The sequence below is a fragment of the Mobula birostris genome, chromosome 2 (assembly GCF_030028105.1).
Source record: "Mobula birostris isolate sMobBir1 chromosome 2, sMobBir1.hap1, whole genome shotgun sequence".
In the NCBI taxonomy this organism is placed as follows: Eukaryota; Metazoa; Chordata; class Chondrichthyes; order Myliobatiformes; family Myliobatidae; genus Mobula; species Mobula birostris.
The window spans coordinates 2,602,258-2,628,209 of record NC_092371.1 but is presented as its reverse complement, the minus strand read 5'-3'; the positions used below and the strand labels follow the sequence as shown (position 1 = coordinate 2,628,209).

General features: G+C 45.2%; 7 non-coding genes across 7 annotated transcripts; 3 read left to right on the top strand and 4 right to left on the bottom strand.

The window, feature by feature from the left end:
* Positions 1–3,095: 3,095 nt before the first annotated feature.
* trnav-aac (transfer RNA valine (anticodon AAC)) lies at positions 3,096–3,168 on the bottom strand. Its single transcript has one exon. It is a non-coding gene; the product is annotated as a tRNA-Val (tRNA).
* A 4,891-nt stretch (positions 3,169–8,059) lies between these two features.
* Positions 8,060–8,132, bottom strand: trnav-aac (transfer RNA valine (anticodon AAC)). The gene has a single exon. It is a non-coding gene; the product is annotated as a tRNA-Val (tRNA).
* A 5,976-nt stretch (positions 8,133–14,108) lies between these two features.
* Positions 14,109–14,199, top strand: trnar-ucu (transfer RNA arginine (anticodon UCU)). The gene is given in 2 exon segments: positions 14,109–14,145; positions 14,164–14,199. It is a non-coding gene; the product is annotated as a tRNA-Arg (tRNA).
* Positions 14,200–18,670: 4,471 nt separating this feature from the next.
* trnaw-cca (transfer RNA tryptophan (anticodon CCA)) lies at positions 18,671–18,742 on the top strand. The gene has a single exon. It is a non-coding gene; the product is annotated as a tRNA-Trp (tRNA).
* A 558-nt stretch (positions 18,743–19,300) lies between these two features.
* trnaw-cca (transfer RNA tryptophan (anticodon CCA)) lies at positions 19,301–19,372 on the top strand. The gene has a single exon. It is a non-coding gene; the product is annotated as a tRNA-Trp (tRNA).
* Positions 19,373–21,958: 2,586 nt separating this feature from the next.
* trnav-aac (transfer RNA valine (anticodon AAC)) lies at positions 21,959–22,031 on the bottom strand. Its single transcript has one exon. It is a non-coding gene; the product is annotated as a tRNA-Val (tRNA).
* Positions 22,032–24,152: 2,121 nt separating this feature from the next.
* trnav-aac (transfer RNA valine (anticodon AAC)) lies at positions 24,153–24,225 on the bottom strand. The gene has a single exon. It is a non-coding gene; the product is annotated as a tRNA-Val (tRNA).
* Between the last annotated feature and the right edge of the window lie 1,727 nt (positions 24,226–25,952).

Below are 25,952 nucleotides of genomic sequence, written 5' to 3'. Positions count from 1 at the left end.
TCAAGTCCCTTTGCATTTCTGCATTTTGAGTTTTCTCCCCATCTAAATAATAGTCTATCCGTTTAATTCTTCCGAAAAAGTGCATGACCATGCACTTTCCAAACCCCGTATTTCATTTGACACTTCTTTGCCCATTCCCCTAAACTATCTAGTCTCTCAGCAAGCTCTCTGTTTCCTCAACGCTACCCGCTCGTCCACCTATGTTTTGTACCATAGTCCATTTCATTGACATATATAGTAAAAAGAAGCTGTCCCAACACTGACTCCTGTGGACCTTCATTGGTAACCGCCAGCGAGCCTGAATAGGATCCCTTAATTTCCACTCTCTGCTTTCTGCCGATCATCCAATGCCCTACCCATTCTGCTATCTTCCCTGTAATTCCATCGGCTCTTATCTTGCTAAGCAGCCTCATGTGCGGAACTATGTCAAAAACCTTCTGTAAGTCCAAGTACACCACATCTACTGCATCTCTTTTGTCTACCCCGTTTGTAATTTCCTTAATAGATTGCATTAGATTAGTCAGGCAGGATTTTCCTTTCGGGAAACCAGGCTGGCTTTAGCCTATCTTGTCATGTGCTTCCAAGTGCTCCATAGTCTCATCCCTAACAATCGATTCCAACATGTTCCCACTGATGTCAGGTTAACAGGTTTATAGTTTCCTTTCTGCAGCCTCCCACCCTTCTTAAATAGCGGAGTAACATTCGCAATTTTCCAGACATACGGTAAAATGCCAGAATCTATCGATTCTTGAAAATCATTGCTAATGCCTCCGCAAATACTCCAGCTACTTCTTTCAGAACCCGAGAGTGTCTTTGGGACATTAGGTAATTAATAAGGCTTTGACTATCTTCCTTGATATTAGTTACCAGCTTACGTTGATAATTCATCTTTTCCTTCCTAATGACATTCCTTCTGCAAGTTTTTAAAAGCTTCCTAGTCCTCCATCTTCCCACTATCTTTGGCTTCCTTGTATGCCTCTCTTTTGCTTTTACTTTGGCTCTGACTTCACTTGTCAGGCACGGTTGCGTCTTTCTTCCATTCGAAAATTTGTTCTTACTTGGAATATATCTGTCCTGCATTTCCCTCAATTTTCGCAGAAACTCCAGCCATTGCTGCGGTGTTGTCCTTCCTGCTCGTGTCCCTTTCAGTCAACTTTGACCAGATCCCCTCTCATGCCATTGTAATTTTCTTTAATCCGGTGAAATACTGACACATTGCAATTTAGCTTCTCATTCTCAAATTTCAAAGTGAACTGGAACATATTGTGATCACTTTACCCGAAGTGTTCCTTAAATTTAAGCTCTCTTATCATATCCGGATCATTGCACAACACACAATCCAGCACAGTCGATCGCCTAGTGGGCTCAACCACAAGCTGTTCTTAAAAGCCATCACTTAGACATTCCACAAAATCTCTCTCTTGAGGTCCAGTACAGGCCTGGCTTTCCCAATCCACTTCCACGTTAAAATCCCGAACGATTCTCATGACATTGCCCTTCTGATACGCCTTTTCTATCTCCTGCTATGACTTGTAATTCACATCCTGGCTGCCTATATACAACTGCCATTATGGTCCTTTCACCATTGTCATCTCTTAGCTCAACCCATAGAGGCTCCAGGCCTTCCGATCTTATGTCATCCCTTTCTAATAATTTAATATTATTTCTTGTACACAGGGAAACGCTACCCTCTCTGGTTACTAACCTATCTTTCCGATACACCGTATATCCTTGGACGTTCAATTCGAATGGCAGCCATCCTTTAGCCACGTTTCAGAGATGGCCACATCGTCATACTTGCCAACCTGTAGCTGAATTTCAATATTGTCCATTTTATTTATGCTCTGTGATTTTAAATCGAACACTTTCAGTCCAGCAACACACATAAAAGTTGCTGGTGAACGCAGCAGGTCAGGCCTGAAACGTCGACTGCACCTCTTCCTAGAGATGCTGCCTGCCCTGCTGCGTTCACCGGCAACTTTTATGTGTGTTGCTTGAATTTCCAGCACCTGCAGAATTCCTGTTGTTTGCGTTTTTACTTTCAGTCCAGTTTTTTTTTTTTGCTTTCTGCTTTAACCGCATCACGCCTCTGTTGCCAGTAAATCATCCCACTGGCTGTGATGATGCCTCATTTCCTGTCAGTCCTCTCTATTATCTCTGTTGCACGCTGCCTTTGATTTATTTCTATTTTCCCCTTCCTCAGCCCTATCAGTCCGGTTCCCATCATACCGTCGCAAACAGCTCTATTCAACCTGCCTGCTAGGATACTGGAGCCCATTCTTTTAGTACAGGTCATACCTCCCACAGGAGAGGCCCCAGTGATCCAGGAACACGAAGCCCGCCCCTACAGCCGTCTCGCAACCACACTATGCCTGATCATAATATGCTTGCGCTCGTTAGCACGTGGCACTGGCAGCATTCCTGCGATTACCACCCTGGAGGCCCCGCTTTTCAGCTTCCTACCCAGCTCCCTGAATTCTCTCTTCAGGCCACGTCCCTTTCTGTACCTATGGCATTGTTACCAACGAGTACCAAGACTTCTGGCCATCCACCACTTGCCTTCAGTATACACTGCACCCGATCCGAGACATCCCATACCCTGGCACCTGGGAGGCAACGCACCATGCGGGTATCTCTATCCGTCTGTTAGAGTCTCCTGTCTGTTCCCCTGCATATTGGGGACGATTGGGGTTGAAATGACAGACTGGGTGCTGAGTGAATCTAACGCATGCACCTGGGATAAGAAAAGATCACAGTGTGGGACAGAGAGAGAGTGTCACCGCTAACAGTGTCTCAGATCAGAATTTTACACAGTTCTTTTCCACACTCCATGCATCTTACCTTCCCTCTTAACTGCCTCCTCCTATCACCTGCCGGCGTGTACACACCTTTACAAATGATCTTATTCTGGTTCGTACCCCTTCTTTTGCAGTCCTGATGTACGGTCACGGCATAAATTCTAACTGTTCTTGCTGCAGACTTTTGTGGGTGAGGGGATGCTCTGCTTATGGAACGAGTAACGGAAGTACTCCATTGAATTAGCGTGCGGTTGTGTCCCTTTCCAAGGACTTGTTGTATACAAAAGTATGACCGAATGTTTCTGCCTGGTTTCGAACCAGGGACCTTTCGCGTGTTAGGCGAACGTGATAACCACTACACTACAGAAACGCTACGGCTGCCAGTTATGTCCCATATCCAGCGGATACGAATGGACCTATACAAAACACGCAGTTCCAGCTAATGGAAAATCGATATGAACGACTAAAATGAATGCTAAAATCAAACTCAATATTAATAACAAATGCATGCTTTCGCTCATTTCCACTCCTAACAATCTTCACAAATCTTCACAATTAACAGAAACTTGACAGTAACAACTGAATTATATACTAAAATTATACATAATATCAACTAAAAGTGAATGCAATGGCTCATTTTCACTCCTACCAATCTTCAGAAATCCCGCCGCAACGGTAACTGGCACCCACTGAGTCCAATTTGGGCCGTAGGAACGCACGACGTATTTCAAAATCCGCTTGCCCCCTTTGACTTCTCTCATGTGTGGGCGATATAGAGATCTAAACGCGAAGGAAAACAATAAACAAATTTAATAATATCAATAACGGCCGACACGGAGGAAATGGGGCAAAGATCACTATGGTCATAGAGCCCGAGAGGGGGAAGTCTTCAACGTCGACTGAACAAGAAATTCCGACACACAGAGCACATAGCGATGGTAATTCTGTTCATCCCATGTGCGTCGTATTGAACGGGTCCTGCCCTTCATCCCGCCTGTGATGGGAAACAAACTCGTCCGAATGCTTGCAAAGTAGAAAGAAATCTTCCTGCAGCAGTTGTCCATTTAAATAGATACCCACCGTATACACGCTCATAGTGATAAACTGGAACACAAGCAATATTTACGTTGCCTTGATGAATTTCCAATCATTCCCTGATTCCACTAACTACACACACCTGCTTTCGATCAGAAAATCAGGATAAAGACCCTGTGATCACAACAAGGAGCTGACAATTCGTTGGTCGACTCTAGTGTGAGCAAACCTCGTTTAATGATTCCTGAGAACTGTCAGTACTAAGTTCCGCGTCGTTTCCTGGATACTCGACATGACCCTTGTCTCTGCTGTGAGGGGATCCAAGAGTGCCCCTATTAACTGTTCGGAGAGAGACATTTATCATTGATGGTTTGTTTGGAAAGGAGAGAAAGACAGAGTTATTTACCACCGATATTTTGCTTTTGAAGAGAGAGAGAGAGACGAAGATTAACGGTTGGACTGTCACTTTAAGGCATTGGAAGTAACTTTGGATTTCTACTGAGTTTGGAGTTGGAGACAGCACCGAGCAGCTCGAAGGTTGCTATGGTGACCGAAGGCTGGTTGTTGATGTTACTTTCGAGGACTTGTTGCCTGCTTGTGCACTCCTTTGTAGACAAAGGAAGGAAGGACTCTTTGAATGACAGGTGATGCTCAGCCTGGTGAAATAAATGGGAAGTCAGATGATACAGACCTCAGGACACATGATCTGGACACTGAATGAGCATTGTTGTGCCCGCAGAAAAAGTGGGTTTTGGAGGTTCGATCAGGAGAATCGATCCAAATTGCTATTCCATCGGTGAAGAAGGGATTGACTGGTGGGGAGTTGTCTATGTGTCCACTCTCGCCTGGGTCGTCCCAAGTCCAAGGCTCGGCTGTTCCTAAGTACCAAGTCAAGGCTTCGTGTTCTCGCCCTGTCCATGTGCTTCGACCTGTGCTGGATTTCCCTCGTCCTGCACTGGAGTTCCCTCATCTTGCCCTGGAGTCTCTTGTTCTGCTCTGCAGCCTCGCCTAGTCCTGTCTCCCAAGTCCACGTCATGTTTTCGCCTAGTTCCGGAGTCCAAGCACGAGTCAAGACCCAGGTTCTGGGTCCTTGTCCAGTCTCCGGCTCGGAGTCCAAGCCCTGGGTCCTAGTTTCCAGTTCCTTGTCCTGATCCCACTTGCCTAGCCAATGTCCTACCCCATGTCTGTGTTCTTGTCCCAGCTCTCTAGTGAAGTCCTGTTCCTAGTACTTCAGTGTCCATGTCTTGCATTTAGTTCCACTCCTAGCGCCCCACTATGACACATTACGGCTGTGCTCGTGTCCCTTTCCAGTCAACTTTGGCAAGTTCCCATTTCATGCTGTTGTAATTTTCTTTATTCCATTGAAATATCGACACATTTGAATTTAGTTTCTTCTTCTCTAATTTCAAAGCGAACTCGATCATATTGTGATCACTGATCTCTAAGGGTTCCTTAATCTTAAGCTCTCCTATTACCTTCGTATCATTGCATAACACCCAATCCAGCACAGTCGATCACCTAGTGGGCTCAACAATAAGCTGTTCTAAAAAGCCATTCCTTAGACTGTCATGGTCCTGTCCTTGAAGACCGCATTCCGGTTCATGGTCCGGTCCATCGATCCTTCTTTTTTTGAGTGCCTCAATTGAGGCATCTGATTCTCATTTTGAGCTGGCTACATAAATAGCTCCTGGGTTCAGCTTCATTTGCTGGACGGTTCTCTTCCCTTCCTCTGCTTTCTGAAGATTTGCCTGTAGCCTTGCCTGATGACTTCACTTGAAGCCTTCGCCTGAAGCCTTGCCTGTAACGCCGTCAAGTTCAACCGCCGGAACAAGACCGGGGCCATGCTGTGTCAAGATAAGGAACAGTTTGTCGGTGTTTGAAATTGTCTCTTTCTGTCCTTGCTTTCGCTATGTAGCTCCGGTCGTTTACCGCTACCCTGAGTGACAACTGTCTCTTCGTGTTGGGTGTACTGTGTATAGGAAGAGAACCGGCCCTTGATCCTGTTTCCAAGGAGGGCGACCTGGCTCTGTGTGCTGTGTACCAGTCCCGGCCCTACGTCCTGCTCCCAAGGAAGGATCCCGGCTCTGTGTTCCATACTCCTGTTCTCAACATCAAGGCTCCGTGTTTCCCGTGCTCAAGACCAAGGCTCCGTGTTTCCCGAGTTCAAGGTCCAAGGCTCCGAGGTTCCGGAGTTCCAATTCCAAGGCTCCGAGGTTCCGGAGTTCCAAGTCCAAGACTCCGAGGTTCCTGTCTTCCAAGACCAAGTCAAAGCTTCGTGTTCTCTTCCTGTCCATGTATCTCATCCGGTCCATTTGCCTCGCCCAGCCTTGTGCTGGAGTTCCCTCGTCCTGATCAGGAGTCTCACGTCCTGTCCTGTAGCCACGTCTTGTCCTAGCCTAAACCCGGATTCTGGTCCCGAATCAAGACCCAGGTTCCTAGTCCTAAAAAGACCCAGGATCCGGGTACTTGTTCAGGCTGTAGTTCCGGAGTCTCGTGTCCCTCGTCGAGGCTCCTTGTTCCTAGTTCCTTGTCCGGGTTCTGTGTTTTTTTGTCCTTGTCCTAGCGCAGGCCCTGCATCCTAGTCTCGTTCGGGGCCTGTGTCAATGTCCAGCGTTCTTTCTTCCTGACTCCCCTTGCTTTCTTGATAAAACTTGTCCTGTTCCTAGTACATCAGCGTCTATGTCTTGCATTTGGTACGCCACCAATGACCCCCTTATGACATAGACCTTACACAAATTCTCTCTCTTGAAGTCCAGTACTGGCTTGCTTTTCCCAATCCACATTCATGTTAAAATCCCCCACGATTATCATGACTTTGCCCTTCGAACACGCCTTTTCTATCTCCAGCTAAAATTTGTAATCCACATCCCAGTTGCTGTTTGGAGGTCTGGATACAACTGCTATTAGGGTCCTTTTACCCTTGCCATTTCTTAACTCCACCCATAGAGACTCTGGACCTTCCGATCTTATGTCATCCCTTTCTAATGATATAATATTATTTCTTATACACAGGACTACACTACTCCATCTGCCTACTAACCTATCTTTCCGATACCCCTGATGTCCTTGGACGTTCAGCTGCCAAAGGCAGCCATCCTTTAGCCAAGTTTCAGAGATGGCCACAACGTCATACTTGGCAATCTGTAGCTGAATTTCAAGATCGTCCATTTTATTTCTGATGCTGCGTGTATTCAAATATAAAATTTTCAGTCCAGTATTTGTTGCTTTCTGTTTCAAATGCACCGCGCCTCTGTTGTCTTGTAAATCATCCCACTGTGTATTATTATGCCTCATCTCCTGTCTGTCCTTTCTATCATCACTGTTGCACGCTATCTTTGATTTAGTTCCATTTTCCCCATCACCCCTGTTCCCACCCCTCTGTTAAATTAAGTTAAACCCTCCCTAACAACTCCTTTAAACCTACCGGATGGGATAATGGACGACTTTCGCTTCAGGTGCAACCCATTCTTTTTACACAGGTCATACCTCCCCCAGAAGAGGCCGCAGTCATCCAGGAACCCGAAGCCCGCCCCCTTCAGCAGTCTCTCGGCCACGTATTAGTATGCCTGATCATACTATTATTGGGCTCGTTATCACGTGGCAGTGGCTGCAATCCTGAGATTACTACCCTAGAGGCCTCCCCACTTTCTTCACCAATGTCACCGGTACCAAAGTGCACCAAGACCTCTGGCTGTTCACCCTCTGCCTTCAGAATGCATTGCACCCGATCCGAGATATCCCGTACCCTGGCATATGGGAAGCAACACACCATATCTCTATCAGGCGGCAAGATCCTCAAATCTGTTCCTCTGAATATTGGGGAAGATTGCGGTTGAAATGACAAACTGGGTGTTGAGTGAATCGAGCGCATGTAGCAGGGATGAGAAATGATCACAGTGTGGAACAGAGAGAGTGTGTCAGCGCTAACAGTGGCTCAGATCAGCATTTTACACAATTCTTCTCCACGCTCCGTACATTTGAACTTTCCACTCAACTGCCTCCTACTGTGACTTGCAGCCGTGTAAACACCTTTACCAAACTTCTTATTCTTGTTCGTGCTGCTTCTTTTGCACGCCGGATGAACGGTCACGACAAAATCCGTAACTGATCGAGCTGCAGCATTTTGTGGGTGAGCGGATGGAACAGGAAACGGAACGAGAATTGGAAGTACTGCATTGAATAAACATGTGGTTGCGTCCCATTCTAAAAACGAAAATATGACCGAATGTTTCTGCCTGGTTTCGAACCAGGGACCTTTCGCGTGTTAGGCGAACGTGATAACCACTACACTACAGAAACGCTACGGCTGCCTGTTATGTCCCGCATGCAGCGGATACGAATGGACCTATACAAAACATTCACTTTCAGCTGATGGAAAACCAATATTAACGACTGAGTTGTATTCTAAAATCAAACTGAATATCAATAAAAATGAATGCAATGGCTCATTTCCACTCCTAACAATCTTCACAAATCCTGCCCCAACTGTAATTGGCTCCCGGTGAGTCTAGTTGGAGCCGAGGAACGCACCACGTATTTTAAAATCCGCTTGCCGCCCTTTGGCTTCCTTCGTGTGCGGTCGATATAGAGTTTTCAGCGCGAAGGAACACAATAAACAAATTCAGTTACGGCCTATACTGACAAAATGGGGCAAAAACTAAGATAGAGACAGCCTGAGAGGGGGAAGGTTTCAAAGTCGATTGAACGAGAGATTCAGACATACAGAGTACATAGCGATGGTAATTCCGTGCGCCGCATTGAACCGGTCCTGCCCTTCTTTCCACCTGTGATGGGCAAACAAAATTGACCGAATGCTTGCAAAGTACCAAAGCTACCTTGGGGCAGCAGTTGTGTCGTTTGAGTAGTGACCTTCAGTACACACGCTCTGACTGAGAAACTGGAGAACGCGTAATATTTACGTTTTATCCTCGATCTAACTAGAAAGTATTCGCGTGTAAGTTGACCGTGATAACCTCCGCACTATAAAAAAAAGCGCTGGAGTGTTAAAAACAAGACCAGTCTACGTATAACGTGGAAACTCGCTGGGCGTTGAAGACCCTTTATCCGTGCAACTATCTGGCGAACCTGTCCATCACCGCACCACTGAATACGTCGGTGGGGTTGACGGCGCCTTAAGGGAAGGGATCAAACGAACTACACACTCACCGTATATTTTCAGTGCGGATTGGAAGACAGTTTCAGACAAGCTGAAGTTCTTCGGGTCAATCCGGTGAATCATAATTAGCCGCCCCGCAGAATTCCAGAGATCTCAGTATCAGTGCAATTAATGTAGCGATCCAGTGTCTTGGCATGAAAAGCAAATTGTTGATTCTCTTCCGTAGATGCCGTCTGACTTGTTGATTTGCCAGAAAGCGGAACTGGTGAATTGTTTCAACGTGTTCCTTTCCGATCCAGTTTGTGAATTCCTGTCACTGTACGCACACAAAAGTGGAGTAACTCATGTAAAAAACAAGACTGAATCCGTCCACTGAACTCAGCGCTGTCCACTGAACCCGCCGGCGGTGTTGACAGCGCTTTAAGGAAAGGAATCAGAAGAACGGCACACTCACCGTATATTTTCAGTGCAGATTGGGAGACAGCTTCAAACAAGCAGGCCGTGGGCTGAAGTTCTTCAGGTCAAACCGGAGAATTATAAGTAGCCATCATTCTGCATTCCAGGGATCGCATTATCAGTGTAAATAAAGTATCGATCAAATGTCTTGGCATGAATTGTCACTCCAGCACTTTGCCTTTCTTGTTACAGACAAACTAAGCTGCACGAACGGAGGTGTGTGGAGTGGGTGCGGTTTTGAGTTAAACTGAACTTAGTGAATGCAACGGAGATCAAGTCAAGTTAGAAATTCTTCTCCACGCTCCCTACACCTTACATTCGCTCTCATCTGCCTCCTCCTATCATCAGCCGGTGTGTTCACACGTTTATCAAGCTTCTTATTTTGGTTCGTGGCCCTTCTTTTCCAGTCCTGATGAATGGTCACGGCATAAATGCTGACTAATCTTCCTCCAGCGATTTCTGGATGAGCGTATGCTTTGTTTATGGAACGAGTAACAGAAGTACTTCTCAAGACCACAAGACACAGGAGCAGAAGTTGGCTATTCGGTCCATCGAGTCTGCAAAGGTATTCAATCAGGAGCAGATCCAATTCTCCATTCATTCCCCTCCCCTGATTTCTCCCCATACCCTTTGATGCCCTGGCTAATCAGGAACCTATCTATATCTGCGTGAAAGACACCCCATGACTTGACCTCCACAGCCGATCGTGGCATCAAATTCCGCAGATTAACCACTCTGACAGAAGTAATTTGTCCACATCTCTGTTCTAAATGTTCAATTCTGAAGTCGTGCATTCTTTTCCTTGGCTGCCCTACCATGGGAAATAACTTTCCCATATCTAATCTGTTCAGGCCTGTTAACATTCCAAATGTTTCTATGAGATTGCCCTTCATTCCCCTGAACTCCAGGGAACACAGCCCAAGAGCTTTCAGACGTTCCTCATGCGGTTACCGTTTCATTCCGGGAATCATTCTCGCCAATCTTCTCTGAAACCTCTCCAACGTCAGTATATCCTTTTCTAAAATAGGCAGACAAAATCTGCACACAATACTATGTGTGGTATCACTAGTGACTTATAGAGCCTCAACATCACACCCCTGCTCATATATTCTCTTCCTCTCGAAATGAGTGCCAACATTGTTTTCACCTTCTTCATAACCGACTCAACCTGGTTAACCTTTAGGGTGTCCTGCACAAGGACTCCCAAGCCCCTTTACATCCCTGCATTTTGAATACTCTCCCCATCTAAATAATAGTCTGCCCGATTATTTCCTCTACCAAAGTGCATGATCATACAATTTCTTATATTGTATTTCATTTGCCACTTTTTTGACCATGCCCCTAAACTATCTAAGTTGCTCGCAACACACACAAAATGCTGAGGGAACGCAGCGGGCCAGGCGGCATCTATAGGAAGAAGTACAGTCGACTTTTCGGGCCGAGACTCTTCGTCAGGACTAACTGAAAGAAGAGATAGTAAGAGATGTGAAATGGGAGGGGAGGGGGTGATCCGAAGTAATAGGAGAAGACAGGAGGGGGAGGGATGAAACTGAGAGCTGGAAAGTTGATTGGCTAAAGGGATACAGAGCTGGAGAAGGAAACGGAGCATGGAACGGGAGGCCTGGGGAGAAAGAAAGGGGAGGGGAGCCCAGAGGAAGATGGAGAGCCGGCAATGAGTGATTGTGAGAGGGGCAGAGAGAGAGAAAAAGGCAGAGAGAGAGAGAGAGAGAGCGAAAGGGGGTCAATAATAAATACATCAATAAGGGATGGGGCAAGACGGAAGATAATGTGTTCCTCCTACCTGAGTGTGGCTTCATCTTGACAATAGAGGAGGACACGATTGACATCTCAGAATGGGAGTGGGAGGTGGAATTAAAATGAGTGGTCACTGGGAGATCCTACTTTCTCTGGTGGACAGAGCGTAGGTGTTCAGAGGAACGGTCTCCCCGTTTCATCAAAATATAGAAGGCCACACCGGTGTCCCTATCTGTTTCCCTTACCTTACTCAATTCAATATCCTTCTCCTTCATGAATACAGAAGGAAAGAAACTGTTCAAAATCTCCCCCATCTCTTTTGGCTCCACAAATAGCTGTGTACTCTGATTCTCTAAGGGATCAACGTTATCCCTCGCTATCCTTTTGATATTAATATAACTGTAGAAACACTTTGGATTTATTTTCACCTTACTTGCCAAAGCAACCTCGTATCTTCTTTTAGCTTTTCTAATTTCTTTCTTAAGATTCTTTTTACATTCTTTATATTCCTCGAGCACCTCATTTACTCCATGCTGCCTATATTTATTGTAGATATCTCTCTTTTTCCGAACCAAGTTTCCAATATCCCTTGAAAACCATGGCTCTCTCTAACTTTTAACCTTTCCTTTCAACCTAACAGGAACATAAAGATTCTGTACCCTCAAAATTTCACCTTAAATGACCTTCATTTCTCTATTACATCCTTCCCATAAAGCAAATTGTCCCAATTCACTCCTTCTAAAACCTTTCACATCTCCTTAAAGTTAGCCTTTCTCCACTCAAAAATCTCAACCCTGAGTGCAGACCTATCCTTCTCCATAAATATATTGAAACTAATGGCATTGTGATCACTCGACCCGAAGTGCTCCCCAACACAAACCTCCATCACCTGACCGATCTCATTCCCTAACAGGAGATCCAACACTGCCCCTTCCCTCGTTGGTACCTCTATGTATTGCTCCAGAAAACTATCCTGAACACATTTTACAAACTCCAAACCATCCAGCCCTTTTACAGAATGGGCTTCCCAGTCTATGTGTGGAAAATTAAAATTTCCCACAATCATAACCTTGTGCTTACTACAAATACTTGTTAACTCCTTATAAATTTGCTCCTCGAATTCCCGCTCCCCATTTGGTGGTCTACAATACACCCCTATAAGTGTTAGTACACCTTTTAGCATTCCTCAATTCCACCCAAATAACCTCCCTAGACGAGCCCTCTAATCTATCCTGCATGAGCTCCATTGTAATGTTTTCTCTGACAAGCAACGCAACACCTCCCCCTCTTGTTCCTCCGATTCTATCACACCTGAAGCAATAAAATCCAGAAATATTTAGTTGCCAATCACACCCCTCCTGTAACCATGTTTCACTAATAGCTATCACATCATACTTCCAGGTATCAATCCATGCTTTAAGCTCATCCACCTTTATTATCATGCTCCTAGCATTAAAATAAATGCATTTAAGAAATATTCCACCTCTTACTCTCTGTTTATCACTGACGGTGCAAACAACTTTACTATTTCGTTTTTCTTCCTTCTCCGCTACATCTGTTCCTACCTTCTAGTTCCGCTGTCCCCATGTATCTAGCTTAAATCCACTGGAGCCTACCTGCAAGAAGATTTGTCCCCCTCCAGTTCAGATGTAAACCGTCCCGCCGGAACAGGTCCCACCTTCCCTTGCAAACAGCCCAATTATCTATAAATCTAAAGACCTCCCTCCTGCACCATGTCTTCACCCACGCGTTGATCTGCGCTATCTTACTATTTCTAAACCCGCCTGCACGTGCCACTGATAGCAATCCTGAGATTGCTATCCTGGAGATCCTGTCCTTTAGCTTCACGCCTAACTCCCTAAACTGGCCTTTCAGGACCTCCTCACTCTTCCTACCCATATCATTGGTCTCTACACGGACAACGACTTCCGGGTGTTCACCATCCCTCTTCAGAATACTGACAACTCGATCCGAGATCTCGCGGACCTTGGCACCAGGGAGGCAACAGAGCATCCAGGTTTCTCGATCTCTTCCACAGAACCTCTTATCTGTCCCCCTAACTATCGAATCCCCTATCACTATGATGCTCTATCAATTACTCCAAAAGATTGGGAGTAAATACTGAAAGGCTTTTATTAACAGTCAATGGACCAACGCCCATGCTGAGTATCTGTCCTGGACTGAGGGAGGAGCAGTGATACAATCGCCTTTATTCAGGTGTCTGTGGGAGGAGCCACAGGAGCAGTCAGCAAAGGGGCGTGTCCAGGCATGTCCAGACAGGTATACGTGGTTTAACACCGACTACTGCTCTCCTCTTTTCCCTCCTTCCCTTCTGTGCTCAGGGTCCCGTCTCGGTGCCCGAGACGCAACCACAGCAACTTGTCCCTGGTAGGTCGTCCCCATCAACAGCATCCAAAATGATATACTTATTATTGGAGGGAACGGCCACAGGGGTGCTCTGCTCATTCTGTCTATTCCCCTTCCCTCTCCTGACAGTCACTCATTTACCTGTCTCCTGACTCTTAGGAGTGACTATCTCCCTGTAATTCCTGTGTATTTCTGCCTCTGTCTCCCGAATGATCCGAACTTCATCCAGCTCCAGCTCCAGATCCCTAACTCGGTTTGTCAGGAGCTGCAGCTGGATGCACCTTTTTCAGGTGTAGTCATCAGGGACAATTGTGTTCGCCCTGACTTCCTTAATACTGCAAACGAAGCACTCAACGGCACTAACTGATGCCTCCATTACCTATTCTTAAGGTAATTAAATTAATTTAATTAATTAATCATCTGCTCCAAATGTTCTTGAGAAATCTACTGCTGTAATATTATTGGTACTGATGGACTGGTTTTGTCGGTTCAATTGAAGAACGATTGAGAGTGGACGAATGCCTCCAGTTGACAAATTGCAATTTCTTGTGAAATAATTTTCCCCAACAGTATCGACTACAGGCTCTGTGGCGCAATGGAAAGCGTGTTGGACTTCTAAGAATGTGTGAAGAGGTAATTCAAAGGTTGTGGGTTCGAGTCCCACCAGAGCCGGTGTTGCGTCTGAATTCAATTTTCTAGAGGTATAGAAGGTCAGATATAGATAGTCAGAATTCCAGTAAACGATGGCGGAGAAAGTAGGAAAAACAGATCATTGTTTGAAATACTAAACTCCATCACTCAACACCTGAATCAATTATAGGATATAATCAGTTACGGTTTAAAAGTAAGAATCTCCCGAAGAGAAGGCCCTGAGTCATTGGCTTTGCTTGTTCCTCGGCTGCCGGGACGGAGTCGAAGCGCTCGGCAGAAATGGTGCTCGGTGCCCGGTGTCGGATGCTCGAAGTTTTCGGACGGACTCAGAGTCGGCTGTGGTCGGGTGCTTCCAATGCACCGGCAGTTGTCGGCGCCTGGAGGTTTATGGCAGGGAGATTTTTCTCCCTTTTGCCGCCTGCTATCGGGACTACCGGGAGTCGATCGAAACTTTGAGAATTTTTTTTTTACCGTGCCCATGGTCCGCTCTTTATCAAATTATAGTATTGCTTTGCACTGCTGTAACTATATGTTATTATTAGGTGGTCTTGTCAGTGTTAATCTTCGGTTTGTCCTGTTCTTTCTGTGATATCACTCCAGAGGAACATTGTATCATTTCTTAATGCATGCATTTCTAAATAACAATAAACGAGGACTGAGTGTCCTCATAATCTAATAATCTAATACATGCTTTATTATGTATTGCAATATACAGCTGACGCAAAACAACAAATTGCAGACATATGCGAGTGCTAGTAAACCTAAATTAGATTTTGATTCTGAATTGTCAGTCTTACCAAAGCGCACGGACGTATGTCTGCAGGTATATAATTTATACCTCTGGGTGCCTTCACATTCCTTAAATTATTCCATTAGTTTAATGTCCTAATTGTGACAAGCACTTTGTATCATGTTCATCTAACCCAACCATTCTCTGAATAGAGATCTATAAGTTTGTATTCTATATTTCAGCAATGATGACACTTTTCTACCTGGAATCAGTCGCCTCAATATATATGCAAGAGTCTATTTAACTGGTATCTGGATCCCGCATAAACCTCGCTTGGAAATGGTAATATTTATTACTTCAAGTGACAAGTCTGCTCTTGATATATGACATCCTTTCGAGTAATTCAACAGAAAGCAGTCACAGCCAACTGATGCGAAATCCGGTGGAGCTTCTGCGCACAGATTCAAAACCCTGCTCGCAGCTGGTTTCATTAATCTTACACTGAAGCTTTAGGCTGATAAGTACCAGCTTTTGCCTTTGAACTGAGTGTCTTCATCTGAGACAGTGACGTGAGGAGAGTGAGCAACACGGCCTGTGGGATGTTCATCAATATCAGGATGTTCAACACATCAAGCAGCTTTCAAGGAATTGAGGATGAGTCAATATTTTTTTTTGAAATTACACAGCCAGGGATGAATGAATTGTTTCTGAGAAATAAAATGGCTTCATCGTATATTGCCCACGTCGAAGCTGTTATTTATTGTCTTCCACAGAGCACTTTACCACGAAGTTGCGATGCAGTTCCAAACACGTGAATCACCAGACGATCGTCGATTAAGGTAACATATAAGCAGGTGAATTGTCAACCTGACTCACACCTATTGGTGTGAAGATTGGTTATGACAGGATTAGGGAAACACGGTTGACGAGGCATATTGAGGATTCTAGCAAAGTAAAAAAAAAGATGCATATATGGTGAACTGGCATTAATAAAGTTCCACTATTTACAGAGACAGGTGCGTAAAAAGGGCCCGAAGGATCATTGGGGACACGAGTCATCCCAACCACAACCTGTTCCAGCTGGAAAATGTACCGCAGCATAAAAGCCAGGACCAACAGGCTTCGGGACGTCTTTTTCCACCAGCCCATCAGACTGATTAAATCGCACTGATTCAATTGTATTTCTATGCTACATTAACTGTCGTGTTGTACATACTATTTATTACAAATGACGATAAATTGCTCATTGCACATATGGACAGATACGTAAAGATTATTACTCCTCATGTGTGTGAAGGACGTTTGAAATAAAGTCAATTCAATCCGACAGAAAACTATTAAATGAAACACCCTACACCATTAGCTGGAAAAACAAACATCCATTTCCGTTGCATATTTTCAGATAGGTTATATTCAAATTCATTCCTTCACTTTGGCTTTCTATATTATTCTAGCTTCGTTCTGGAATTAGTTTCGGGTTTAACTTCGCCTAAGTTACAAATTAAAATACACACACCTCTCCCGTTGCCTCCATAAGGAAGCACCACTTCCATCATGGTATGTGACCTCCATTTCAACATTTCATTGCCACGCTGTGATGGCCGAGTGTTTAAGGCGCTGGACTCGAAATCCAATAAAGCAGGTTCGAACACTGTTTGTAACAGGGTTCCATTTACCTGGGGAATTGCACTGACGGAATAAGCTGGAAAACTTCAATTTTTGCCATTAATCCTCGTGCCTCCTTCTGTTCCCGTGACGTGAAGGTGAGTGTGCGGTAGGAAATACGGCCTGCAGATGATCAGACTCTGAGATTCTATTAATATATTAAGAGGAATAGGATAACCAGGGAGAGATGGTTACCCGACAAGGGGCATCGCAGACCTCTTATCTGGAGCTCAGGAGAAGGGCGAAATCCAAAGAATGAAAGGAAACGGGGATATACACTTGTTTCCTGACACCGAAAGAAAACGAGGAATACGATATTTTTCATTAGGTTAAAGACAGTGACTTATCACATAATCACGATCTCCGATAGTTCCGTACCGCTAAAATTACTTATATTTCCACAGTGGCTGCCCGTCTGTGATCATATTGCGCTTCAATTTTTATTTCAGTGCAATTCCACATTTCATCTGGCATATATGGCTGGTTGTTCCTTAAGGGTGTGCTAACCAGCGGAGGTAGTCGGGCCAAGCTCTCACCACCTGCTGAGTGCATCTCAAATAGCCTCTGTCAACCAAGTGCAGCTCCCGCTCTTCACGCGTGGTTTAACAACTCCCAACGGAACTCTTTCTACGCACAGGAGAAGGGGCAAATGCGGAATACTGGCACCTTAAAACCTATTGCTTCGGGAAGATAAGGCTCGAAGGGCGGGGTTGGCAACTCATCTAGGAGAAGGCAAATTCTGATCTCAGTCCTTCTCTGCCTTGCGGATACATGCAGTAATGGGAAAGGCTTCGGGACTAAACCCCGAGGAAAGATCCGGAGTAATGTCTGACGTGCGCGCACTGAAACGGCGGGAAGTAGGTGAAGAAATGTTGATGGTAGTGGAAGGATCAAAAACTGCATTCAATTGAATATATGTCTGGTGTCAACCTTTCCTGGTAGTTGAATTTAAAAAAAAAATCAGAATGTTTCTGTTTACATTCGAAGCTGGAATATTTCGCATGTGAGGCGAACGTGATGACCACTGCACTACAGGAATACTGGCCGCCGATGAGCCTGTACCGCATTGGCAGATGCGAACATCCTCTGTCCAATGCACACTGCCAGATGTTTGTCTAGCTCTCCAGCACAAAAGAGCGGCTAAAATATCTTTAAAAATCGTTCGCAGTATCAATAGACAAAATTGAATCCAGTGCGTCATTTCCGCTGAAAACAACCTTAACAACCTCGCCGCAATTGAACTGCATCACTCATTTCACATTCCAATAGTGGTCCTGTGATTTCATTCCTGTGTGTGCAAGTCGGAGATTTCAATCCGAAAGGCAAAGGAAAAGAAACAGAAATTATCATTATATGCCGTACTGTGTAAACGGAAAGAAAGAAACGGTGAGAGAGATACCCGCGATGAGGCAAAGTGCTGATTGTAGGCGGGTCTAGAGACTCAGGCACAATGAGAACAGAGTTGGATGAGTTGTGTACATTTATGTGGCATTGCACTGGTCCAATACCTCGTCCAGCCAGAGATGGTCATAGACTTTGGAAAGTTTGTTGGGGTGTAAGCGCATTCCCATGTTTCTGCAGCAAAGCTGCGGACGCTTGTTGTCAATGTGAACGGAACAGCCTGACATCGCAATCGCCATCAATATCAAGCTTGGAGCCTTTCGCGGGTAATGGGAACGTGATAGTGACTACACTACAAAGTCGGCTACGTAAAGATACAGAGGATGGAATCCAGCTGGACATAAACGATGACAGGGAAATATGTAATGTCAGTCTGCTGGTCGGAAGCAGAATCTGTTGAAAGGTTTCTGGATGCTTCTCCCAGTCACAGATAATAAACTTCTGTCGAACTTGTTCGCTTCCGCACCACTTGGGGCTGAGGACGCCCTGAGGTAGGGGATGTACACTCAAGGAATAATTCTCAGTGGGCGTTCGAGTCAACTTAAACGCAGCAGGCCGACAACTGAAGTTCTCCAAACCGAGCGTAAGAAATAAAGAAGCTGCCAGCTTGTGCAATTATCACTGTTGTATAGCTGGTGAACCTCAGCCAATCCGACGGAACGTTGAAGTTTCTTGTACAAGGAAACTGCCATGGCTGACTTCGTGGCGCAATGGTAGCGCGTCTGACTCCAGATCAGAAGGTTGCGTGTTCGAATCACGTCGAGGTCACATGCGCTGCGTTGGATTTTGTTATCAAAATGTTTACTGCGGAACAGTATTCTGGTCCCTTCACTATAGCATTGGAAAGGTACAGAGGAGATTTACCAGGATGCTGCCTGGTTTAGAGAGTATGCATTATGATCAGAGATTAAGGGAGGTAGGGCTTTACTCTTTGGAGAGAAGGAGGATGAGAACAGACATGATGGAGGTGTACAAGATAATAGGAGGAATTGATAGAGTGGATAGCCAGTGCCTCTTCCCCAGGGCACCACTGCTCAATACAAGAGGACATGGCTTTAAGGTAAGGGGTGGGAAGTTCAAGGGGGATATTAGAGGAAGGTTTTTTACTCAGAGAGTGGTTGGTGCGTGGAATGCACTGCCTGAGTCAGTGGTGGAGGCAGATACACTAGTGAAATTTAAGAGACTACTAGACAGGTATATGGAGGAATTTAAGGTGGGGGTTATATGGGAGGCAGGGTTTGAGGGTCGACACAACATTGTGGGCCGAAGGGCATGTACTGTGCTGTACTATTCTATGTTCTATGTTCTATGAAACTGTCCGCACTTGACCTCGTGGCGCAATGGTAGCGCGTCTGACTCCAGATCAGAAGGTTGCGTGTTCGAATCACGTCGAGGTCACATGCGCTGTGTCGGATTTTGGCATCAAAATGTTTGCTGCGTGTCCGCTCAGTCGTTCTTCCCGAAATTGAAAGCACTTTGCCCTTCGGAGAACAGCCAGCGGGGCCAATTTTAACAGTGAACTGTCGTGTCTGAAATGAAATACTGTGTCGAAATATGAAAGCATCTTTCTTTTATTTCAAAACCTGCGTTGCTGGAAATTTGAAATAAAAAACAAGAAAATTAAGCGGTAGGTCATTCAGCATTGGTGGAATGGAGCTTCATTTTCAGCACATTCAGCGTTCCCACCATCTCTACGTTATTCATTTTCTTCCTTCCTGAAGCCCAAGGAAGCCACTGCCTGCCCCAAAAGCAGATTTTCCAATGTAAGATATCACATAGAACAGAACAGCACCGTAACTCTGCCCACAATGTTGTGCTAATCTTTTATGCTACTCGAGGATCAATCTAAGTCTGCCCTCCAATCGAGCCCTCTGTTGTTCACGAAGGGTTTATGTCCGAGAGTAAATGCTCGACAAAGGAACGAATTGAAACAAAGTTCAGTGAATGAATGAAAACGACGAGAAATAGCCCCTCAGACAAACGCACATTTGCAGTATTTTTCTTCCATGCAAGCATTTTATCAAAATAATCTTCTTGGCCAGGATTCAACTTGGGACCTTTCGTGTGCGATGGGAACGTGATAGTCATTTTACTGTTAGGCTGGCAACAGTAAAAATACAGACATAGAAACCAGCTGGACGTTAACGAGGAAATGGAAGGATGCAATTCCCGTCAACTGATCGGTTTTTACAGGAAAATAAGCTGTTGAGAGGTTTCGACACGCTTCTCCCGGTTTCATACTGTGAATTTCTGTCGAACCTGTACACCTCCGCAATATTTGGGTCAAAAAACGCCATGAGGGAGCAGATGTGCTCCCAAGGAATAATTCTGAGCGCGGTTTGGGAGTCAGTTTCAACACAGCAGCTGTTCTGCAAGCTTAGCTGTTGGTAATAATAAAAGAACATCAAATAATCAGAAAGAGGTGACATAGGGTCGTTGTGGGTCGAACTAAAGAATTGCAAGAGTAAATATATCCTGATGGGTGTTGTATGCTGACCTCCAATCAGTAATAAGGAGGTGACTACAAATTACAGCGGGAGACATACTCAATTGGAATTTCAGTATGCAGGTAGATTGGGAAAATTCTATTGGCGCTGGATCCGAAAGCGGGGAGCTTCTGAAATGCCTGCCAGATGGCTTTTAAGACCAGCTTGTGGTTCAGCCCACTAGGGGATCAGCTATTCTGGATTCGGTGTTGTGCCACATACCGGAATTGATCAGAGGGCTCAAGGTAAAAGAACCCTTAGGAAAAAGTGATCATAGAATAATCGAATTCACCCTGAAATTTGATAAGGAAATACAGACAGATGTATCGTATTACAGTGGAGCGCACGGAATTACAGAGACATGGGTGAGGAGTTGACCAAAATTGACAGCAAACAATCACAGGCAGGGGTGAAGGCAGAGCCGGAATGGCTGGAATTTATGGCAGCAATTCAGAAGGCACAGGATATATACACTCCAAACAGGAAGAGGTATTCAAAAGGCAAGATGACACAATAGAGGCTAACTGGAGAGGTTAAAGCCAATATAAAAGCCAAAGGAAGGGCACATTCATTAAGAGGGAAAAATGCAATAGGAAAGTAAGCTGGCCTGCCCCAGAGGGAGAAGGCTTCAAAGTAGATTGAACGGGAGATTCAGACATACAGGGTACATAACGATGGTAATTCTGAGCGCCGTATTGAACCGGTCCTGTGCTACTTCCCACCTTTGATTGGCAACAAAATTGACCGATTGTTTGCAAAGTAAAACTACCTTAGGGCAGCAGTTGTGTCGTTTGAGTAGTGACCTTCAGTACACACGCTCTGACGGGAAAACTGGAGAACGCGTAATATTTACGTTTTATCCTCGATCTAACTAGAAAGTATTCGCGTGTAAGTTGACCGTGATAACCTCCGCACTATAAAAAAAAACGCTGGCGTGTTAAAAACAAGACCAGTCTACGTATAACGTGGAAACTCGCTGGGCGTTGAAGACCCTTTATCCGTGCAACTATCTGGCGAACCTGTTTATCACCGCACCACTGAATACGTCGGCGGGGTTGACGGCGCCTTAAGGGAAGGAATCAGACGAACTACACACTCACCGTATATATTCAATGCGGATTGGGAGACAGTTTCAGACAAGCTGGCCAGGTGCTGAAGTTCTTCAAGTCAAGCCGGTGAATCATAACTATCCGTCCCGCTGCATTGCAGAGATCTCAGTATCAGTGTAATTAATGTAGCGATCAAGTGTCTTGGCGTGAAATGCAAATTGTTTATTCTCTTCCGTAGATTTCGTCTGACTTGTTAATTTGCCGGCAGGTTTCCGTTATTTGCTGATTTTCTTCTGTTGTTGTGTTTCTCCAGCACTTAGTGTTTTTTGCCGCATCGTGGGTGAGGGGAAGCTTTGTTTTTGGAACGATAACGGAAGTAGTACTCCGTTGAATAAACCTGTGGTTGCGTCCCTTTCGAAGGACTTGATGTATACAAAAGTAGGTCAGTATGTCTCTACCTGGTTTCGAACCAGGGACCTTTCGCGTGTTAGGCGAACGTGATAACCACTACACTATAGAAACCCTGTGGCTGCTTATCCTTTACCGCATGCAGCGGATATGAATGGACTTATACAAAACATTCACTTCCAACTAATAGACACTTGACAGTACAGACTGAATTATACAATAAAATCATACATAATATAAATTAAACTGAATGCAATGGCTCACTTCTCTCCTAGCAATCTTCACGCATCCCGCTCCAACTGTAACTGGCTCCCGCTGAGTCCACCTGCAGCTGTAGGAACGCACCACGTATTTCAAAATCAGCGTGTCGCCCTTTCACTTCCTTCATGTGTGGCCCAAATAGAGTTTTCAATGTGTAGGAAAACAAATAATTTAAAAATTGTCAATAGCGGCAGATACTGAGAAAATGGAGACAGATACTAAGATGGAGACAAGATGGAGGAAGGCTTGAAAGTCGACTGAACGGGAGATTCAGACACACGGAGTACATAGCGATGGTAATTCTGTTCATCCCATGGGCGCCGTATTGAAACGATCCTGCCCTACTTCCCGCCTGTGATGGGCAAACAAACTTGTCCGAATGCTTGCAAAGTAGAAATATACCTTCGGGCAGCGGTTGTCTGTTTGAATAGAAACTGACAATAGACACGCTCTTACTGACAAACTGGGACACCAGCAATATTTACGTCGTCGTCCCCTATCGAACTGGGAATTATGGCCGTGTAATCTGACCGTGACAACCAGTGCAATATAAAAACCGCTGGGGTGTAGAAAACAAGACCAATTTACAGAGAACATGGAACCCTGCTGGGCGTTGAAGAGGAAAAGGAAAGATACCTTTTCAGTGAATCTGTCGGCTGTAAGAGAAAGAGCAGTCTGGTGAAATGTGTCAACGTGTTTCTCCTGTATCCAGGTTGTGAATTCCTGTCACAGTACGCACACAGTAGTGGAATAACTCCTCTGGTCACGCAGCAGCGAGAGAGAGAAATCCGCCGCCAACGTCTCCGTGAAGACTCTGCATCTCAGCAACGATCTGGCGAACCCGTTTTTCATCGCACCACTGAATACCTCCGTCGTGCTGACGGTACCCGAAGAGAAGGGAAACTTTCACGTTATATTCTCACTGTGGGGTGGGAAACAGTTTCTAACAATCAGGCCCGGTGTTTAATTTCTTCATGTCAAGCCTCCCCGCTGCATTCTAGAGATCTCAGTATCGGTATGGATCAAGTGTCTTGGCATGAATTGTCAATTGTTTATTCTCCTCCAGAGACGCCGTCTGACATTTTGATTTCCCCTCACATTTCCGCCATTTGTGGAATTTCTTGTGTTGTTGAGTTCCTCCAGCACTTCGTGTTTCTTGCTACATCCAAAATTAGGTGCAACGAACTGAGGTGAGGAGAGAGGATGCAGCTGTGATTTAAATTCCATAGTGAATATAACGAGGATTAAGTCGTGTCGCGTTCTACTACCTGTGGATACACTGAGTCAGAAACGGAAAAGAGTTTCGTAGCGCTGCTCAGACAGAGATAGGTCGTTGTCCTACCGCAACACTTGTGTGACAAATCAGGGAATGGCGATTCTTGCAAGTAATGCCCCTTCAATAAAGGAAGTTAACCCTATAAACTAGAACCGCCTCTGGGAATTCCAAAACCCGGCTCCTTTTCACTGGACAGACTTCTTGGCAGGTTGGGCTATGTGGCATTCGCCCGTCCTCGAGCTGTTTTGATGAGATGGAACTTGCTCTTCATCGTCTGATATCTATAGAACTGCTCCAGCTTCTGCTAACGTCTTCAAATTCAGTGTTCCCTCTCATTTGAACTGTTTCAGAACCGTGGATCGAGAGGCTTTGATAGTTTTGGCAGTTGGATTGTGCAATCAAGTCAATCAAGATTTGAATAGCTCATACACAGCAGAAAGAAGCTGATTGCGCCATCAAGTTCAGTTGACCAAGAAGTTTCATTGGGCAATCGAAAATTGAAAAACCCAAACTAATAAAAAGAGGATATCGTTTTTACTGCTGATAAACGGTCACGGCATAAATGCTGACTTCTCTTTGTCCTGCATTTCGTGGGTGAGGATATGCTCAGATTACGGAACGAATAACAGAAGTACTCCATTGAATTAATGTGGCTGCGTCCCTTCCAATCATTTGATTTACCCAAAAGTATGACAGACTGTTTCTGCCTGGTTTCGAACCAGGGACCTTTCGCGTGTTAGGCGAACGTGATAACCACTACACTACAGAAACTTTCCGGCTGCGCATCAAGTACCGCAATCAGCCGATACCAATGGAACTACACACAACACACTCTTCCAGCCAACAGAAGCCAAACACTGATGACTAAATTATATACCAACATCAACCTCAATATCAATAAAGAATTACAGTAGGTCCATTCGTATCGACTGCATGTGGTACATGATATATTAATGTAGTGTTGTGGTTATCACGTTGGCCTAACACGCGAAAGGTTAAGCAACACACACCAAAGTTGCTGGTGAACGCAGCAGGCTAGGCAGCATCTCTACGAAGAGGTACAATCGACGTTTCAGGCCGAGACCCTTCGTCAGGACTAACTGAAGGAAGAGTTAGTAAGAGATTTGAAAGTGGGAGGGAGAGGGGGAGATCCAAAATGATAGGAGAAGACAGGAGGGGGAGGGATGAAGCCAGGAGCTGGTCAGGTGATTGGCAAAGGGGATATGAGAGGATCATGGGACAGGAGGCCCAGGAGAGGATCATGGGACAGCAGGCTCCGGGAGGTCTTCGACGCGAAAGGTCCCTGGTTCGAAACCAGGCAGAAACATGCTCTGATGCTTTTGTACAAATAAAGTAACCACATGTTTATTCAATGAAGTACTTCCGTTATTCGTTCATAAACAGAGTATCCCCTCATATACAAAACGGTGAAGCAAGAGCAGTCAGCATTTATGGCGGGACCGTTCATCAGGACTAAAAAAAGGAAAGGGGAAGAACCAAAATAAGAAGGTTGGTAAAGGTGTCTGCACGCCGGCAGGTGATAGGTGAAGGGAGTTGAGAAGGAAGATAAGGTATAGGGGAAGTGGCGAAGAATTGTTGAAGAATCTTCTCTTAGACGGCTGTTCACGGTGACACAGTCTCTCTGCTCCTATGCTGTGATCTCTTCTGAGCTGTGACACTTCGATCCTAGGTACGTGTGTTCGATTCACTCACCACCCAGGTTGTCATTTCGGCCCCACTGTTCCCCAACCCCCGCCCCCAAACGTAACTTCTAGCACTTGGCTTCACAGATCGTAAAATAGTGGGAGTAAGATTCGGGTGTTGCAAGTGCAGAATTGATCTATTCAGGCGTGCATTGCATTGGAAAAATTCCGTCCCTGAACACTAGACACTAGAATACTGCAGGACAGTACAGGACCGTTGGCCCTCGATGTTGTGCCGACCCATATATTCCTTTAAAAAAAAGTACGAAACCCATACTACCCCGTAACCCTCTATTTATCTTTCATCCGTGTGCCTGTCCAAGAGGCTCTTAAATACCCCTAATATTTTAGCCTCCACGAACCGGGGTAATTGGGGGAAATGGAACTAAATCAAAGATAGCGTGCAACAGAGATGACAGAAAGGACAGACATGAGACGAGGCACAATAATACACAGTGGGATGATTTACAGGACAACAGAGGCGCGGTGCAGTTAAAACAGGAAGCAACAAATACTGGAGTGGAAGTGTTATATTTGAATGCACGCAGCGTAAGAAATAAAATGCACGATCTTGAAATTATGACGTTGTGGCCATCTCTGAAACTTGGCTAAAGGATGGCTGCCATTGGGAGCTGAACGCCCAAGGACATCCAGGGAATCAGAAAGATAGGGTAGTTGGCTGATGGGGCGGTGTGGCCCGGTGCATAAGAAATAATATTAAATCCTTAGAAACGAATGACGTAAGATCAGAAGGCCCAGAGATTCTATGGGTTGAGTTAAGAAATGGCAAGGGTA